General features: G+C 41.8%; 1 long non-coding RNA gene across 1 annotated transcript; it reads right to left on the bottom strand.

Moving 5' to 3' along the window:
* Window positions 1-3883: 3883 nt before the first annotated feature.
* LOC117098470 lies at window positions 3884-17153 on the bottom strand. The gene is made up of 4 exons (XR_004443425.1): window positions 16776-17153; window positions 9974-10136; window positions 8098-8205; window positions 3884-4541 (listed from the first exon to the last, which is right to left on the bottom strand). It is a non-coding gene; the product is annotated as an uncharacterized LOC117098470 (long non-coding RNA).
* Between the last annotated feature and the right edge of the window lie 2184 nt (window positions 17154-19337).

Genomic DNA, 19337 nt, shown 5'->3' with positions numbered 1-19337 from the left:
ATTTAGTAACTGTAGCTTCTAGTTTCCAGTAAGGAAAATAAATAAGAGGAAACACAACTACAGGCAGCACTGGGATGATGTCAACAATGGAAATGTCAGCATGTTCCTGGACAAGTCATGGAGAGCCAAGTGCTCAGGAGCCATTAAATCCTTTCATAGGAATAGGTTCTGAGGACCAAATGCTATTAGAGTCTTCAGGGAAGCAAGATAACACAGCTGGTAAGAGCATGAGTGCACTTGGGTCTAGGTTTGTATATCCTGGCGTTATCACTTACTAGCTCTGTGACCTGAGCAAATAACCTCGAGTCTCAGTTTTCTCATCTTCAAAGTGGGAAATAAAAATATTATCTAATTCATAGGTAATATTTATGTGGAACACTTGCACACGTAAGCATTCAATATTATCAAAGTGTTAGCTGTTAAATTGTGTATGAAAGTCTTGAATGAAGATTTTCACTCACTGCCTTTTCTCTCACCACTACCCTTACTCCTTTCTTTTTTACTAAATAAAATTTTGCCACTTCGGCTGGGCGTGGTCGCTCACGCCTGTCATCCCAGCACTTTGGGAGGCTGAGGCAGGCAGATCACTTGAGGTCAGGAGTTTGAGACCTCCTGAAACCTCGTCTCTATTAAAAATACAAAAAATTAGCCGGGCGTGGTGGCGCATGCTTGTAATCCCAGCTACTAGGGGGGCTGAGGCAGGAGAATCACTTGAACTCTACAAATGGAGGTTGCAGTGAGCTGAGATCACACCATTGCACTCCAGCCTGGGCGACAAGAGCGAAACTCTGTCTCAAAAAAAAAAAAAGAGAAAAAAATTTTTCACTTCATTAACTTTTGAGTACCTACATGGAGACCAAAAGTAAGTTGGCAAGAATAAAAAGAAGAATGCACAAAGCTTACACAAACTTTCTGTGAAAAATAATTACAAAAATAAAAGGTACTTTCAGAAAAAAGAAATTTTATATTACCAAAATTAAGATTATTTTACTCTATTCTAACCCAACAGATACAGGTTGTTTCATAATGGGGAAATTTAGGTAGGGCCATTTTCATCACTTAATTCCTCTCATCCCCCACTCCTGCTGCCTCCTAGAAGCATTCATTATCTCAATATAATTTCACTGATTATTGAGGCATTATTATTCTGCCGCTTCTACTGTGACCTCTTCATTTCTGAAATCACTCCTTTGCTTCAAAGATGACACACTGGTAAGGAGACTAATTTTCCCCTACTCTTGTATTAACCAGGTCCCATAGCCCCAGCATCTGAAATTGGAAAAACCAGAATGTATAATATCATTAGTAGAAAATAGCATATGTAGCAGTCATTGCAACAGCCATTTTCTTGATAACACTTAACGCTTTCTTATCACTGTTTTCTATCACCATGACTTTCAAAGCATTTTCTGTCTGCTTGATACAGATTATATACATATCGATTTTTTATAGTAATGCTTATGGAATATAGTATTATATACTCTTCATATTTGGTATTATTTGTTGATGGATTGAGACCCAGGGAGCATTAAATAATTGCCGAAGCTGGTGCCGTGAATTCATTGTGAAACCCTGAATCCAGAATCTAGATTTTGACTCTTCAGAAGTCCTGTTTCTGCACTCTTGAGGTTATAGTAGAACTATATGCCCTAGCCCTTTCAAGCAACCTAAGAGTATCACTGGGATTTAACATAGTTACCATAGTATCTCCTTTTCCTTAGTCTGCTTAATTCTATCCCATCCTAAAGAACTTTATCTTGGTCTGTCCTGTCACTCTGTCTTCCCTGCAAAGTTTCCCTTCATACCTTCATTCTTTCCCTTACCCTACTGGCTTCTGATTCCATTTTCAACCACTCTACTAACTATTGTTATCGTCAAAGTCAGCGATGAACTCCTTGCCAGATCTCCATGAGGCCCCTTTTCAGTCCTTAATTGATTCTGTATTATCTGAGATGATGGAGCATGGACACCTTCTCAAAATTCTTTTCTCCCGCTATTTAGCCTTGCTCACCTGTTCTGATCTTTGTCCCGTGACTGTTCTTCTTAAAACTCCTTTTTGTTAGTAAAGATTTATTGAGCGTTACTATGGAACAGACATCATGTTAAACACTTTACCTGAGTAATTTAAGGGTCAGCCTTTCTATCGTGCAAGAATCATCTTTCCCTAATTATTTTTTGGGAGCTGGGTGTGTGTCACATTCCACTCCCATGTTTATCTGCACTGCTGCTTGCTTCATCTCTGTCACCAGCCCCTAAAGTTTGTGAAATCTGAATACAGATAGTTACCACTTTGATGGGTTCCAAAATGTGTAAATCAGAGATATGGAGATTTTTTTGACTTTGGGAGGAAAAATGTGGGACATGGTAGCCCGGTCTTTACAGGGGCACACAAAAGATAGTTTCCCTCATAACAAAATTGATTCATGATACCATAGATCCCAAACAGTTTTTCTGAAAACTCAGTTATGGGATCTGAGCAATGTGTGGATAAGTGTTAAAGGTTTTTACATGTGAAGGTGTTGTCTTTCATTGTGGCTCTTGCATTTTGCTAGAGGCCAAAAACAAAACAAAAACAAAAACAAAAACAAAAAGAAAAATTTTCCAAGGAAAAATTCCCCTCTTTAAAGGGAACTACATAATGAAAATTTATGTGGGAGGTTTGGGTGTCCCCAGTCTTGGGTCACTACCCAGAAAAAGCGAACATGCTAGAAAGCCTTCAGGCATTCAACAGGAGAAAATCCTGTGTTTAGGTTTTAAAGTCCCTCTATTTTCCCTCTAATCCTTTCCTGTTATTCCTTGCTACCTCAATTGCCTGTCCTCTTAAACAATGATTCCAATATTCCCCAGACCTGGGATATATGTCTGTTTTTTTTTGGAACAGGAGAAGCAATTACTCCATCACAGAAATGGTGTGTGATGTGAGAGAATCAGATTTTCAACATCAGTCTTCTCTCAATTCTCCACCCCCTCATTCCTTACAAAGGGATTGTTCTTGCTCCTCAGTATCTCTGGAGTCAGCTTTTGGGTGTAGGAAAGCAGCTTGGGAGAGACTGCTAACATGAGCAGAAATGGCTTGTCTCTGTTCAGGATTCTAATGCAATCCAGGTCTCCCTACATTGCTATACTGTATACATTCTCCATCTTTACCATTATGCAAAGCCACATAAAGACCCAACCGTCTTGATGCGCTGTGCCCCCAAATACAAACATGAGGACTTTGACCTTCATATGTTGTGACTTGGCACAGACATCAGACCCAGCTTAAGTTTTTTCTTTATTTAACATTTCCTTCACTCTGAGTGAATGTTCTGTCTCCTTACCTACTTGGAACCATCTAGATTCTCCTTTCACTTAAATGATAAAAAAAAAAAATGCTCAGGATTTTGCCTTAAAGAAAATTTGTCATTTGGCCTCTTTGTCATCTACTGATTAAGGTTGGAAGCTATTTGATCTTAGTGACAGTCTCTCGGCTTTGCTACAACACCTAATACAAGAATTCTCCACTCATTAAATCATAACCCCCTTTGGCTGAACTTGTTCAAGGAATAAAACAAATGCTTCATCTGGACATAGAATTGTGATTTCTTAGTCCGTATAAGATTTAATGGGCATTTTTTTAGTAACGGTTATAGTTACTGTTTATCAACCTTAAAAATTAATTTCAGTATTATATTTCTTTTAGTCATCTGTTCCCTTTAAAAATGGCAACAAATAATACTGGAAGACAGCTTTTCTTGGGTTTGTTTATTGGATTATCTTTAATAGCCCTGTTTTCGTATTTATCGCCAGGGCTCACGCACAGTCAAATCATCATTAATTAAAATGTGCAAGGCACCCACAAGCAGCATAAATAAACCAGAATGGAGAGGCCAGCCTCATCTGAGTGTCTTGCGATGTAGGTTAGCCTAGAGGAAAGGCACGTTCTCTGAAAATCAGAAAAGAGCTTTTTCCACCCAATTAAAAGCAAGGAAATATAAAGCCACTGATTTTCCAAGAGAAAGGTCTTTTCAGGCCCCTCTGAGGGTTAACTTTATGACAAAATGAAAGATTATCCTCTGCCATCTGTCGCCGAAACCCTGTCTCCATTTTATATTCAAGCCTTGGAGCAAAGAGAAACTAAAGGAAATGGAGAGACTTAAATGTAACTAGGAGCTGTTTCATAAGTTTATTTCTCATTTGTCTTCATCAGAAGGATTTCAAGATTGGGCCATTTAATAGACTCTCACTGACAGCTTGACGGGAAGATGAGCGGTCAACTGTTGGAGATATTTGGAAGAGGACTGCATTCTGCTGTGGGGATTGGTGGGAAAATAAGGGAGAGACAGAAGTCTAGGTCCTAACATGGAAACCCATTAAGCTAAAAGCCCAAGAAGCCGGTGTTTCTTGGAACAATGGCTTCTGTGGCCCTGTGGAGGCAGCATCCTGCATCCATCCTTCCGGGGAAAGACGAGTGGTGCTCTTCAGAGAAAGGTGAAGTGGCCAAGGTGGTGTTCTTGAGAAAGGCAATTGTGAGAGTCTTCTCACATTGTAGGGGTTCACTTCTGAGGAGAAAGAACATTTGTCAATGAAACAAACTGTGAGGAAGTCACAGCCTTTATGAGGAAATAGCCTTCTCAAAGCATGATTCCTCTGGCTCCATTATAATCATTTACCAGAAATTCATTTGATGGGTGTGTTGTGTCTCAGTGAATCTCAATGTTCTCCCACAGAATTTCACCTGAGAAATGGGGTCTGCGGGCCTGGTGTGGTGACTCACGCCTGTAATCCCAGCACTTTGGGAGGCCGAGGCAGGCGAATCATCTGAAGTCAGGAGTTTGAGACCAGCCTGACCAACATGATAATTCCCTGTCTCTACTAAAAATACGAAAATTAGCCAGGCATTGTGGCCCACGCCTGTAATCCCATCTACTCGGGAGGCTGAGGCAGGAGAATCACTTGAACCCGGGAGGCGGAGGTTGCAGTGAGCCAATATCATGCCATTGCACTCCAACCTGGGCAACAGAGTAAGACTCTGTCTCAAAAAAAAGAAAGAAAGAAAGAAAGAAAGAAAGAAATGGGGTCTGCAAAGAGTTTTGTTTTTTCAATTCATCGATGGCTTATGAGGTAGATGGGCCATTAGTTCCACTCTAGTGCAAGAACCACTCCCTCTCTCCTCTGCGCCTCAGAGTTTACCTATTTATTCCAGAAACAAAGGCACAGACATCATTGTCAGGTTGTGCACTTGAATTTCAACTCAGAACTGACCACAGTTAAGCTTGAAGCAAACTGAAAGACTCCTGGTAGATAGTATGGGAAAGTCTAAACAAAACATTGGTGGCCAGGAAGAATGCCTCATGGTGACATGCAAGGAGGCCAACCAATGCCCAGACAAGACAAGGAGAGCCTCAGGAAAGAGAGGTTAGTGACCACACCCTCTGAGTTCTCATTCTGTCCTATTGAAGAGGAAATGAGGCTCTGAAAAAAATTCTTTCTCCTCATCTAGAATCCTAAAATGTTAAAGCTGGAAAGAACCTGAATATACTGTCTAAAGCAAAGCCTTCATTTTTTAGGGGAAGAAAACTGAGGGTCTCAGAGGTCAAGGCACTAGTCTGTGGTCACACAGTTGCTTCATGACAGACCCGGACGTAGCCTGTGATTTTCCTGAGGCTCAGTCCACTTTTCTCTGGTCTGAGGAGACATTTATTTTATTTTAATTCTTTTAAAAAATACATTTTGTTTTTAATGGATAATTAATAATTGCATATATTTATGAGGTACAGTGTGATATTTTCATATATATGTATTCATTATGGAATAATTAAATCAAGCTAATTAAGGAAGAACAATTTATTTTCTTTCTTTCTTTCTTTTTTTTTGACTGAGTTTTGCTCTGTCACCCAGGCTGGAGTGCAATGGCGCAATCTGGCCTCACTGCAACCTTCACCTCCAGAGTTCAAGAGATTCTCCTGCCTCAGCCTCCCGGGTAGCTGGGACTACAGGCGCTCGCCACCACGCCTGGCTAATTTTTGTATTTTTAGGGGTTTCTCCATGTTGGCCAGAATGGTCTTGAACTCCTGACCTCAGGTGATCCAACTGCCTCAGCCTCCCAAAGTGCTGCGATTACAGGCGTGAGCCACTGTGCCCAGCGAACAATTTATTTCCTAATCATCAGAAGAAAAATAAAGATAATATATTCTCTGTTCATGTAAGTATGTCCAAGTAATTTATTAAGGAGTAAGAAAAGAGGACTAAAACCCTTAACTAAAAATGAAGTAAAAAGTTTAGATTTCTGGCCTTGCACATGTAGTTCCAGCTACTAGGGAGGCTGAGGTGGGAGGAGAATCACTTGAGCAGAGGTGTTCAAGGCGATAGTGTGCTGTGATCACACCACTGCACTCCATCCTGGGTAACAGAGCAAGATGCTGTTTCTAAAAATAAACAAATAAATAGAAATTTAGATTTAGATTCTAAGAAAAATATCTTGAGTATTGACTACAATGTTACTTTCTTTTTTTTTTTTTTTTTTTGAGATGGAGTCTGGCTCTGTCACCCAGGCTGGAGTGCAGTGGCGCAATCTCAGCTCACTGCAAGCTCCACCACCCAAGTTCATACCATTCTCCTAGCTACCCGGGACTACAGGCACCCACCACCATGCCCGGCTAATTTTTTGTATTTCTTTTAGTAGAGACGGGTTTTCACCATGTTAGCCAGGATGGGCTTGATCTCTTGACCTAGTGATCTGCCCACCTCGGCCTCCCAAAGTGCTGGGATTATAGGCATGAGCCACTGCACCCGGCCTGTTATTTTCTTTTTAATAAAATTCTCTATTTTATTAAAAAATTTTGGCCGGGCGCGGTGGCTCAAGCCTGTAATCCCAGCACTTTGGGAGGCCGAGGTGGGCAGATCACGAGGTCAGGAGATCGAGATGGACGTGCCAGGACCTTCAAAAGTGTACTGGCACGTCCATCTCTTCTCCTAACCAATAAATCACATTATTCTCATCTCCACTTCCAGTTACCTTCTGAAATTTCCCAATTCTGGTACTATTCCCTTTAAATGTTAGGAGAATGCACATTCATTTTTAAAATTCCTGTATCCACTTAGCAAATTATAGCTAAAACTAAAATTTAAATACTTCATCAATCTTATTTCTAAATAGAAAACAGGTAAGTACAGGCAAGTCTGAATTACAGAACTTTTTGAAAGAAATTTAATTGACTTAATTGCAACAAATGAGTTTAAAAGATTTAAAAAAAAGATGTTGGGAGTGGGTGGCTGGATAAGAATGAGCTGTAATCACCATAAGAATTATTTTCATTTTTCCAGGCTGGCACTGTGCCTCACGTCTGTAATTCCAGCATTTTGGGAGGCCAAGGTGGGCAGATCACTTGGGGTCAGGAGTTCAAGACCAGCCTGGGCAACATGGTGAAACCCTATCTCTACTAAAAACACAAAAATTAGCCAGGTGTGATGGCGTGTGCCTGTAGTCCCAGCTACTCGGGAGGCTGAGGCAGGAGAATCGTTTGAACCTGGGAGGCAGAGGTTGCAGTGAGCCAGTTGGTGCCACTGTATTCCAGTTTGGGTGACAGAACAAGAGCCCATCTCAAAAAAAAAATTATTGTCGTTATTCTGAAGGAAGAAATTGGCAAAGTTTGTTTGCAGCTGGAGCACAGTCTTAAAATCTTTGCCACACTGTTGTCATGCTTAGCAAATACAAACTATTCCCACCTCCACCAACTCCCTTAGGACTCAGACTCTGTAAGATTTACAGAGTTCTGAAGAAATGTCTTCCTTTCAAGACTATGAATTTATGGAGGCATCTGAAAATTTAAAAAGCATATAAAATAGTCATTTGCTAAATGCATCAAACTCTTGGGGACTCTAATGAACAGTTGTGTTGAACTGGATACATAAAGCTTTCCATTTGTTATCATCTCCAAAATCCTTGTCAAAGTTGTCATCATCCTGAAGGCCTGACTCATTTTTAGCGTATCTGAGCAGGCTGTTCCTATCTGTCAGTTATAATTGTTCTTCTCATTTCTCTAGTCATTTTGGTGAAGGTTCCCCCAGCTGCACAGCCCACCACACCTCCTCCCCCAGTTGTCCCAACTGACATACCTGGATTTGGTTTTTGCTAAGATGTCCAGTTGTGAGCTCCCCCACTGCATTCTGGATGTGGCTCATCACAAACTGGCCACTGCTCTAGATTCGCCCAGATTGGTGCCACTGAAACCGTTTTCCTTTTTTAAGAATGTTATGGCTGGGCGCGGTGGCTCAAGCCTGTAATCCCAGCACTTTGGGAGGCCGAGACGGGTGGATCACGAGGTCAGGAGATCGAGACCATCCTGGCTAACACGGTGAAACCCCGTCTCTACTAAAAAATACAAAAAAACTAGCCGGGCGAGGTGGCGGCGCCTGTAGTCCCAGCTACTCGGGAGGCTGAGGCGGGAGAATGGCGTAAACCCGGGAGGCGGAGCTTGCAGTGAGCTGAGATCCAGCCACTGCACTCCAGCCCGGGCGACAGAGCAAGACTCCGTCTCAAAAAAAAAAAAAAAAAAAAAAAGAATGTTATATGAACTGATGAGGTTTCTTCTAGATGATTTCCCCCATATATTGTTACATTTTTTTGTGAATAAAATAACCAACAATGCAGGATGTTTTGCTAACTTTATTAGCTAGTTTCCCAAATTTGGAGTACATAGTTACTATTTTTTCCTCTAAAGTAGACTGGGCACGGCGGCTCACGCCTGTAATCCCAGCACTTTGGGAGGCCAAGGTAGGCAGATCACCTGAGGTCAGGAGTTTGAGACCAGCTTGGCCAACATGGGGAAAACCTGTCTCTACTAAAAATACAAAAATTAGCTGGGTGTGGTGGCGGGCACCTGTAATCCCAGCTAGTCGGGAGGGTGAAGCAGGAGAATCACTTGAATCCAGGTGGTGGAGGTTGCAGTGAGCCAAGATCATGCCATTGCATTCCAGCCTGGGTGACAAGAGAGAAACTCTGTCTCAAAAATAAATTAATAAATAAAGTAGATACATTCTGCCTGTTTAACACCAGAAGGTTTGGCACATGGGAGCCACTCAATGCTTTTTTTTGTTGTTGTCACTGATTTTTCTCTTTCTTTTAAGTATTTAAGAAAATAAGATGCTGGGCCAGGCGTGGTGTCTCACACCTGTAATCCCAGCACTCTGGGAGGCTGAGGTGGGTGGATTGCTTGAGGTCAGGAATTCGACACCAGCCTGGCCAACATGGTGAAACCCTGTCTCTACTAAAAATATAAAAAATTAGCCAGGCATGGTGCGTGCACCTGTAGTCCCAGCTACTCAAGTGGCTGAGGCAGCAGAATTGCTGGAACCCGTGAGGCAGAGGTTGCAGTGAGCTGAGATTGCCTCAGTGCACTCCAGCCTGGAAGACAGAGTGAGAGTCCGTCTTAAAACAAAAAAAAGAAGAAGAAAATAAGATGTCAAATAATGAGTTTTCATTACAAGTAGTATAACAGACCAAAAAAAAAAAAAATTACTTATTTTTGAAGATCACTTTCCGATGTAAAGAAAAACAAACAGGGCTGGGTGCAGTGGCTAACGTCTATAATCCCAGCACTTTGGCAGGCTGAGGTGGGAGTATCACTTGAGGTTAGCATTTGGAGACCAGCCTGGGCCACATAGCAAGACCCCCATCTTCACACACACAAAATTAAAATTTAACTGGCCATGATAGTGTGCTCTTGTAGTCCCAGCTACTCAGGAGGCTCAGGTGGGAGATTGCTTGAGCACAGGAGTTCAAGGTTATAGTGACTGTGATTGTGCTACTGCACTCCAGCCTGGGCAACAAAACAAGATTCTATTTAAAAAAAAAAAAAGAAAAGAAAAGAGAGAGAGAAACAAGCATGGTGATGAGTCTGGTACTGTGAAATGTGCCAGGGAATACAAAGATGAGCACATCACTATCAGTCTTTGATTCTAAGGGTTTTAAATACACATTTAGTTTTCTTACAGTTAGATGGTGTTGTAAACTTGCATAATCCGTAACCTGCATTAGGAAACTGGGCCATGAAGCAGTAACAAAGTAGAACCTCATCCATTTATTCACATCACACTGGGTAGGCTCTCCTTCCTCTGACGACTATGCCACTGGAAAATGTGGTCCCAGAGTCATTCTAGCAGAGAAACGACAGAAAGGAGGTTCAAGCGGAACGTTTTCAAGGGTCAAACTTAGAAGTGACTTACGCTCATTCTACCCACCATTCCTGGCTCAGATTCTGACACACAGCTAACCTCAAGGAAACCTGAGGATTGTTATCTTACTATGTGCGGAAAAAGAGGAACTAGCGTGATATTAAAGAAAAAATGATGGCCGGGCGCGGTGGCTCAAGCCTGTAATCCCAGCACTTTGGGAGGCCAAGACGGGCGGATCACGAGGTCAGGAGACCAAGACCATCCTGGCTAATACAGTGAAACCCCGTCTCTACTAAAAAATACAAAAAACTAGCCCGGGAGGTGGCGGGCGCCTGTAGTCCCAGCTACTCGGGAGGCTGAGGCAGGAGAATGGCGTAAACCCGGGAGGCGGAGCTTGCAGTGAGCTGAGATCCGGCCACTGCACTCCAGCCTGGGCGACAGAGCGAGACTCCGTCTCAAAAAAAAAAAAAAAAAAAAGAAAAAATGATTTGCGACATTTGTGAAAATGGTAAGGTGGACTTTATTCAGGACCGTGGTGATAGGTATAGCAACTACCGAAATGGAGTTTCAGAGCAGTGGAGGGGGATTGGACTCAACTCTGTGTACAACAAGGAAAAGTGGAAATGTACAGCCAAGAAGCACAGTGGAGGAGTCGTTGGATGGAAAAAGAAATAAAAGGAGTGGTTACTAAGAGGAAACATCAGAGGTAAGAGGGGATTCTAGCTAACCAAGAAGAAGGGTTCTTGCTAGGGTGATCAGAAATCACCTGGGGGATGGTGAGAGATGAATGTGGTCAGAAATTAAGAGTGATCAGATACCAAGGATGAGGGATCATGGCTAAACTAGCTTAGCAGAATTCTTGCTAAAGTCAGGCTCTTGAGGACAGGCCCAAGGGTGGGCCCTGTTGAAAAAGAGCTCAAAGGGGCTGGCTAGAGTTTTGTCAAGAAGAGAATCTTTGTGAGTAGCAAGCACTTAGCATTGTTTCTTTTGCATAACCAGAGATCTTTTCCTCTGAATGTTTCATAGTATGTATCAACATGTAAAATCAATGTCAGTATTTCCCAACCATGGTAAACTAAATGTTTTTGTGATCATAATGGTACTTCTCAAAGAGAGCTATTTATTCCTTTATTGAATCTGTCATATCAAAGAAATGGTGCACATTGATAAAGTTTTTATCTGTGGCTAAAATCTTTGCAACTAATATTCATGTAAAAGCATACCTGAATTATAGAATTATAGTCAACAAAATTGTTCTTTCTGCATGGTATTTTAATAGTTAAAGCAAGATTCTTTGGCCACACTTTCTAGTTCTTGTTGTGTCCTTAATGTAGTTGGTTAAATCGAGTTTCCCAGAAAGATATACTGGATCCCTAATTGCCAGTACCTGTGAATGTGACTTTATTTGGAAATAGGATCGCAGAGATAATCAAATTAAGGTGAGGTTACACTAGAACAAGGTGCGCTCTAAATCTAATGACTATTGTCTTACTGAGAGAAAGAAGATGGAGATTTGGATATGGAGACACACAGACTCACAGGAAGAAGGCCATGAAGACAGAGGCAGAGACTGAAAATATGTAGCTGCAAACCAAAGAACTTTAAGGTTTGCTGGCACCCATAAGAAATTAGGAGAGAGGCATGAAATGAATTTTTTCTTAGAGCCTTCAGAAGGAACCTACACTGCTGACACCTTGATTTTCTTTTTCTATTCTTTTCTTTTATAGAGGTGGGGGGTCTTGCCATTTTGCCCAGGCTGGTCTCAAACTCCTGGGTTCAAATGATTCTCCCACTTCTCTCTTTCAAAGTGCTGGGATTACAGGTGTGAGCCACCACGCCTGGCCAACATCTTGATTTCAAACTTCTAGCCTCCAGAACTGTGAGAGAATAAATTTCAGTTGTTTTAAGGAACACATCCTGTGGCAATTTATTACAGAGTCCTAGGAAATTTGTGCTCCACTTACAAAGAATCTGGTCTTTAAGTGAGAGAGATGTCATATTTAGGGTCTTACTTTGTGCAAGGCACTGTTAGACATTGGTGATTCAAAGAAGGTGCAAGGAGCTTATAAACTACTGAAAGTGAAAGACATGTAATTACATATATTTGAATTCAACTGTGGAAAAAGCATTTTTGTCTTTTAGAATTCCCAACCCCAAAAAAGAATATAAAAGATTGTGTTATGTATTACTACTTCTTATTCTTCCTCTAATAGTCAAATAATCCACTTCAATTCAATAATTGTCTATTGCCTAACTATAATCTTTTGAGACATTAAGTATATTACTGATATCATACAAACTATGATACAGGAAACATCCTATTTGTTTATCCTCAGTATTAAGGGAAAATTATTGATGTGTTTATTAACACTTTTATGATTTAGAATGTTGCTACAAGCTAAAAAGTGTGTAACAGTTGATAATTTTTGGAAATCAATTCATATCAGGAAAACAAGGGCAAATAAAAAATAATTATTCATGATGCAGGTTGGTTTTTGAGGCCAAATAAGACAGTTGTTTTGTGTTTGAGATGGGATGTCCAGCTCAGAATACCTCTGTCTTAGTCTGTTCAGGCTGTCTTAACAAAATGCCATAAGCTGGGTTGCTCATTCACAACAAAAATTTATTTCTCACTGTTCTAGAGGCTGGGAAGTTCAAGATCCAGGCCTCAGAAGATTTGGGGTTTGGTGAGGGCCATCTTCTCACTGTAGCCTTACATGGTGGAAGAGGTAAGGCAGCTCTCTGAAACCTCTTTTATAAGGGCACTAATCCAGTTCACGAGGACTCAGCCCTTATGACCTCATCACCTCCGAAATTCTCTATCTCCTAACACTATCACTTTGACAGTCAGATTTCAACATATGAATTTGTGGGAGTCACCAGCATTGAGACGATAGCAACCCCTTATTAGAAATCATTCATGAGGAACTGAAACTGTCAGAAAACCTCTGTGTAAATGCTGGGAAACAAACAAATAATGCTGATAATTACCTGACTACTTTTGGAATTGTCCTTTTTTGTGGCATCTGCTGAACGTGAGACTAGATCATTGTCAGCTGATTGCAGAAGAACCACTATGATATTATAATGGGGTCCTGACTCCATGACTGTGTAATTCATGGCTTTCTAAGTGTTTATTACTGACCTAACTTTGCAGCTCCCCTAGATCCCCTAACTCTACCATCTTGGGTTGCAACCAATGACGTGTTATTGCAAAACAGGTAATCTCACTCAGATAAGTATTAATCACAGGGGCTGCATTTCCAGAGTTCATTTCAATGATTTTCAACTCATTTCTAGAGTTTAATATCAATAGCCCTTTCTCTTCCATAGGAGGGAGATGAACCATCCTGTTTATTCAATAATCAGTGAGAGCGTGGCTTTAACATCTCTTCCCCTCCTTTCCAGCTCAGGTCTTTGTTAACTTGATGGAGATAACTTGGGCCAGGGAGGGCAGAGTGAAGATGAGAAAGCAAAAAAAGTGTGTGAACAGTTTTGACCAGCAGCATTGACTCTGTGCTAAATACTGTGCTCAGCTCTTTGGATGTTATTCATTGAATTGGAAAGAACACTGTAAAGTTTTCTTGTGAGGCACACTTTCCTATTGAAGAAATAAAAGGATTAAATAACTTGCCCCCAAATACATAGCTATTAGAATCGAAACAAAGACTTCAGCCCAGATCTATCTAATTTCAAGGTCCTTGGTTTTTTCTACTACATTTCTCTTTGAGATACAGTTACTCAAAGGTGCCCAAACCTCTGCCTCCCTCCGGTCCTGGTACCTTTCCCATGTTCCTGAGAAGATCATGTGGCACACTTCTCTAAATGTCTCTGTGCCATATCTCTTGGGATCAAAAGGCCATTTCAATAACTCTTGTGTATTTCTTTTTTTTTTTTTTTTGAGACGAGAGTCTCGCTCTGTTGCTCAGGCTGGAGTGCAGTGGCCGGATCTCAGCTCACTGCAAGCTCCGCCTCCCGGGTTTATGCCATTCTCCCGCCTCAGCCTCCCGAGTAGCTGGGACTACAGGCGCCCGCCACCTCGCCCGGCTAGTTTTTGTGTATTATTTTAGTAGAGACGAGGTTTCACCGTGTTAGCCAGGATGGTCTCGATCTCCTGACCTCGTGATCCGCCCATCTCGGCCTCCCAAAGTGCTGGGATTACAGAATTGAGCCACCGCGCCCGGCCTCTTGTGTATTTCTTAATGTATGCTCAGATGGCCCTGGTTTGCATTTAGAGAAATGAAGCTAAGATCTTGGTGATAACTACATATATATATTTTGGTGATAACTATATATATGTATGCACACACATATATATGTGTGCATATATATATATTTGATTATGTGCTTGTATTTAATTAAGTGGGTGCCTACTGTTGTGAAAATACTTTTGAATACAATTCTGAAGTTGTGCTAGGGAACTCTGACAATAGGTATGCTGGGAGCTGTCTGATTTCCTTGTCCTAGGTTCTTACTCAACTTTTCTAGACAACTCATACAATGCAGTAGAAAAAGAATTCTTTATTCCCACTGCCTTTCCTTAGCCCTTCTTCAGAGCAGAGGAAGTGTGACTATGGCTTTAAATAGTTTAAATAGTCCTTCAAAGGTGGCAAATAAACAGTATCAATGAACAGAAGATAAAATGAGTGGTACCCATTTGAGTTTCAGTTTTATCATTCAGTTTCATGGAACTCCAAAGAATAATGTGATTAAGTGGTTTCTTTTTGCAAGGATTTTCCAGGTGAAAGATCTCAGCTATATATTGAGGAACCATAGGATTAAAATAGAGATGGGTTTGCTTCTACTACAGCATTTTGCAAAATAAAGTGGCCGGGTACCATTGCTCATGCCTGTAATCCCAGCACCGTGGTCGAGGCAGGTGGATCACTTGAGGCCAGGAATTCAAGACCAACCTGGCTAACCTGGCGAAACCTCATCTCTACTAAAAATACAAAACTTAGCCGGGCCTGGTGGCACACACCTGTAATCTCAGCTACTCAGGAGGCTGAGGCATGAGAATCACTTGAGCCCAGGAGGCAGAGGTTGCAGTGAGCCGAGATTGCGCCATTATGCTCCAGCCTGGGCGACAGAGTGAGACCCTGTCTCAAAACAAACAAACAAACAAAGCAAACAAAAAAACACACACACAAAAACCCACCTCTGATGTGACCCATGGATAGAAAACAACAAACTAAGTTTTAATGAGACTATATATGCTTGTACTTTAAAATGGGGCTAATTCATAGATACAGAAAACTATGCTTATGACAGTTCATATAAATGAGCCACTGGACTGTCCAAATTTACCTCTTTTTATTGTATGGGCCTAGTGAGTGCAGTGGCGCGATCTTGGCTCACTGTAACCTCTGCCTCCCATGTTCAAGCGATTCTCCTGCCTCAACCTCCTGAGTAGCTGGGATAACAGGCACCAGCCACTACACCTGGCTAATTTTTGTATTTTTAGTAGAGATGGGGTTTCACCATGTTGGCCAGGCTGGTCTCAAACTGCTGACCTCAAATGATCTGCCTGCCTCGGCCTCCCAAAGTGCTGGGATTACAGGCATGAGCCACCATGCCCAGCCAGGAGAAGTATATTCTTTTTTTTTTTTTTTTGGGACGGAGTTTCACTCTTGTTGCCCAGGCTGGAGTGCAATAGTGCAATCTTGGCTCACTGCAACCTCTGCCTCCTGGGTTCAAGCGATTCTCCTGCCTCAGCCTCCTGAGTAGCTGGGATTACAGGCATGCGCCACCACCTCTGGCTAATTTTGTATTTTTTAGTGGAGGCGGGGTTTCTCCATTTTGGTCAGGCTAGTCTCAAACTCCTGACCTCAGGTGATTTGCCTGCCTCAGCCTCCCAAAGTGCTGGGATTACAGAGATGAGCCACCACGCGTGGCCTAGAAGTATATTCTAATTAACAGAGGCACTTAGGGAGAGCTGTCAAAAATAAAGATTGTCCCATACATTCTGATTCAATGGGAATGAATTGAGATCCAAATATGTGTATGTGTGTGTTTGTTTGTTTTTAACTCTCCAGTTGATTTTGGAGAATGCTAAAAGATTTGGGCTACCTTTCTAAGCATGATTTAGGAAAATCTCATCCATTTTCAATATGTGGATCCAATGGATTGGGAGGGATTATAAACATTAGAAGAGTTTCAAAGACTGATTCTAAGGCATCCCTCCAGCAACAGCAAACTAGGGTACAAGTTCAGGGAGAAAGTATACAGCAAAAGAGGGAACACTTAGTAATAAACAAGTGCTGTTGTCCTGAACAGACTCAGACTAAATTTGAACTTCTCTATTATTTTAGCCTTGGAAATAGTAGGTTATAGATGGTTTAGTTTCTCTCCATTACTCAGAACAGTACCCTTGATGAATCAGCTAGGACTATAAGAAAATATCTGGACTTACATGATTGAGACAATTACTATGTAAGATGACACACTTGAAATTTGTATTTCTTGGCTTACGAACACATGCATCGTGTAAAGTATGATATCTTAAGACCCTGATCTGAGTTTGAGAGGAGTGGGAGAGAAATATCAGGAAAAAGCAAACTAAATAGCAAGGCAAGGTTATTTTTTAAAGGACCAACCAGAGGACTACATTTGTGAACCACCAATTCATTTTCTCCATCATTTCATGGAACTATCGTTGTTGCCTCTAATAAGAGGCATTTGTTTTCTCCATCAGTTCATGGAACCATTGTTGTTGACTCTAAAAAGAAGAGAAAAGGTATTTCATTTTTTCTGATATTGTCTTAGAGAAGCAAAGCAGATTTGGTATTCTTGGCTTGTGTAACATGTATTTATCTCTCAAGGTGCTCAAGTATCTTCACGGGAAGGCCATTTAGATGGTGGGTCTTTGAGTCATGGAACTCTTTAAAAATTCTACCAAGAAACACAGACACCAAATTTTGCATGCAATTTCAGGGACTTACGGACCCCAGCTTGACCCGTCAGCCTCGCAGGGAAACTAGTGGTGGAATTTCATTTCCATTCTACCAAATGAATTTCAGTTGATTAAAAAGTGACCAATTGTTACACTCCATAGATCAGAATCTAGCCTCTTATACATCTGTGAATATAACCTTTTGCAGAGGTAATTAGTTGTGTTGAAACTAATTTTTTGTTTGTTTGTTTTGAGATGGAGTCTCTCTCTCTCACCCAAGCTGGAGTGCAGTGACTCCATCTCGGCTCACTGCAAGCTCTGCCTCCCGGGTTCACACCATTCTCCTGCCTCAGCTTCCCTCTGAGTAGCTAGGAGCTACAGGTACCAGCCACCACACCCAGCTAATTTTTTGTATTTTTTTTTTTAGTAGAGATGGGGGTTTCACCATGTTAGCTAGGATGGCCTCGATCTCCTGACCTCGTTACCCGTCCACCTCGGCCTCCCAAAGTGCTGGGATTACAGGTGTGAGCCACTGTGCCCGGCCCTGAAACCAATTTTAAAACACTGAATCTCTATTAAGCCCTCACAATGTGCTTACCATGACTAAATGTATTTATATATATATATATATATATATATATATATCATTTTAATTCTTAAAGTCTGCATAGATGAATGCAATAAGATACTCAAGAGTAAGTAACTTTCCCAGAGTCACACAGTTTTTGAGTCACAAACTTCAAAGCCAGTATCTAACCACCATCTACTCCTTTACTTTCCCACCCTAGAAGGAAAACTTTACTCCCCACCTACGATGGTTACAAATTTTGTAAGGTGTGTTTTCCCTGGTAGAAGAAGCTTCAAGTAATGATCTATACCTAATAATATCCAACATTAATTTTGAAATTCTGACCACTGATCTTCATGAAATTCCAATGGAATTTACTTCTTCAGTTCTTTATAAAATTAACACGACCAATTTAGTAATTCAGAAGATTATTTTTGTCCATCGGGCTAGCTTATGATCTCCTTGAAAGCTGAAACTATGAATGCCTCACTTATCCTGCTCACATGTGGCACACCTAGGCCTTAGGAAGATGCCCAGTGTCAAATACAGGAACGTGTTTGCTCATCTCAGTTCTCAATGGCTTCACAGAAGATACTGTAGCTTCCCACAGATGTAAACCAGGAGAATCCTCTTGTAACAGCTTTAACAGGCCTGTTTCATTTTATTTCTACTAAGTAGCATACATCTAGCTCATTTTAAAATCCAGCTCTTGATCTTTAGCTTTAAAAATGTGTACCACTTGCCGGGCGCAGTGACTCACGTCTGTAATCCCAGCACTTTGGGAGGCTGAGGCGGGCAGATCACAAGGTCAGGAGATCGAGACCATCCTGGCGAACATGGTGAAACCCCGTTTCTACTAAAAAATACAAAAAATCAGCTGGGCGTGGTGGCGGGCGCCTGTAGTCCCAGCTACTCGAGAGGCTGAGGCAGGAGAATGGTGTGAACCCGGGAGGCAAAGGTTGCAGTGAGCCGAGATCGCGCCACTGCGCTCCAGCCTGGGAGACAAAGCCAGACTTTGTCTCAAAAAAAAAAAAAAAAAAAAAAAAAATGTGTACCACTTGCCGGCGCAGTGACTCACGTCTGTAATCCCAGCACTTTGGGAGGCAGAGGCGGGTGGATCACCAGAAGTCGGGAGTTCAAAATCAGCCTAACCAACATGGAGAAATCCCGTGTCTACTAAAAATACAAAATTAGCCAGATGTGGTGGCACATGCCTGTAGTTTCAGCTACTCGGAGGCTGAGGCAGGAGAATTGCTTGAACCTGGGAGGCGGAGATTGCGGTGAGCTGAGATTGTGCCATTGCACTCCAGCCTTGGCAACAGTGAAACTCTGTCTCAAAACAAAAAAAAAACATGTACCACTGGCCGGGCATGGTGGCTCATGTCTGTAATCCCAGAGGCAGGTGGATCAGATGAGGTCAGGAGTTGAGACCAGCCTGGCCAACATGGGGAAATCCCATCTCTACTAAAAATACAAAAATTAGTGAGGCATCATGGTGCATGCCTGTAATCCCCGCTACTTGGGAGGCTGAGGCAGGAGAATCACTTGAACCCTGGAAGCGGAGGTTGCAGTGAGCCAAGATCATGCCATTGTACGCCAGCCTGGGCAACAGAGTGAGAAAAGAAAGAGAAGAGGGGAGGGGAGGGGAGGCGAGGGGAGGGGAAAAGAGAAGAGAGAAGAGGTGTACCACTGAAAAACGACCTTTAAAGTTTGAAATGCTAT

The sequence above is a fragment of the Trachypithecus francoisi genome, unplaced genomic scaffold, assembly GCF_009764315.1.
Source record: "Trachypithecus francoisi isolate TF-2019V2 unplaced genomic scaffold, Tfra_2.0 Lachesis_group16, whole genome shotgun sequence".
NCBI lineage: Eukaryota > Metazoa > Chordata > Mammalia > Primates > Cercopithecidae > Trachypithecus > Trachypithecus francoisi.
The sequence above is the reverse complement of the archived record's forward strand: the minus strand, read 5'-3'. Positions and strand labels throughout refer to the sequence as shown.